This window comes from Pelodiscus sinensis, chromosome 8, assembly GCF_052426305.1.
Source record: "Pelodiscus sinensis isolate ZL-2025 chromosome 8, ASM5242630v1, whole genome shotgun sequence".
Classification (NCBI taxonomy): Eukaryota; Metazoa; Chordata; order Testudines; family Trionychidae; genus Pelodiscus; species Pelodiscus sinensis.
The window spans coordinates 58,540,607-58,541,991 of record NC_143059.1 but is presented as its reverse complement, the minus strand read 5'-3'; positions in this window follow the sequence as shown (position 1 = coordinate 58,541,991).

Genomic DNA, 1,385 nt, shown 5'->3' with positions numbered 1-1,385 from the left:
ACATCAGATAGTACAAAATCAGAGAAGCATTTATTCCCTCAGAAACATCTCTGTCTCCCAGTAGTAATAAGCTCTGCCAGTTGACATCACCCACTCTAAACATCAGGAATTTTTCTTTCCCTTTAAACTTTGGTCTTCCAAAAAAATACAATGCTATCTGGTCACACATGAAAGAACTAAATCCTAGACTAATTGAACTACATGGGCTTATTCTCCTCCTGGGTTCCAAAGTCTATGGAAGCACTTACATGAATATTGCCTTTCAAGGACAGAAAGGGGAATTCCTTTTCCTGACAATCATCATATTCATAGAAACAAAGGAAAAAAGCAAGAAAATTCTACCAATACCCTCATGCTCTAGAGGGAAAGGTGGCAGACTTGAGTCAAGAAAAACACCCCAGAGAAAGGATTTGAGTAAAAACTATGGAATTGGGCCTCAGATCTAGCGAAACTAAGAAGAATCTTTTGGGATTCAAGTTTTAATTGATGTTCATGAAAGTGTGTGAAATTAATGTATTTATTCCATGCCGCCCTTCAATCTTAGCAGGAAAGCAGTCAGATCTCAAGGGAGATGGAAGAGAATGAAGAAGAAGAGGAGAAAAGGTAAAAAGAGATTTAAAAAAAGGAAGGAGGAATTAGAGAATATAGAATAGATACCTAAAATCTTTTCTGTCTATAGCTCAGGGGACAAATTCTACTTTCATTTGCAACAACGTAAATAAGAGACTACACTGAATTTATACCGGTGTGAAAATAAAACGAGGCACTAATTTACCCCTAAGCTACATATATACTGCAGGCTTTTTGTGCAAGAACAACTATTCTTGCACAAAATACTGCAGAGTGTCTACACTGCATGTGAGTTCTTGTGCAAGTAAATTTACAGCAAAGCGTCGGAACAGAGGCTTTCTTGTGCAAGAGTTATTCTTTTCCCCACAAGGAATAAGCTCTCTTGCACAAGAGCTCTTGTGCAAGAAGGCAGTGTGGACAGACAACAGGGGATTCTTGCGCAAGAAACCTTTATGGCTAAAATGGCATAAGAGTTTTCTTGCACAAGACAGCATCCACACTGCCATGGACAGTCTTGTGCAAAAGCACATCTCTTGTGCAAAAGCACATGGCAATGTGGACATGCTTTTGTGCAAGACCCTTTTGCACAAGAACTCTTGCGCAAAAAGCCTGCAGTGTAGACATAGCCCTAGACTGTCTCTGTCCCCTATAGGGACATAACAGAGGATACATCTACACAGCACCCTTGCTTAATAGCAATTTGTTTAATATTTACCTATTTGCTAAATATCCCTACCACCTATTGACCTAGTGACACCTATTGACCTAGAGCGAAGCAGACAGGGGACTGCAGACAGGGGAGTTGAAGAGGGAGA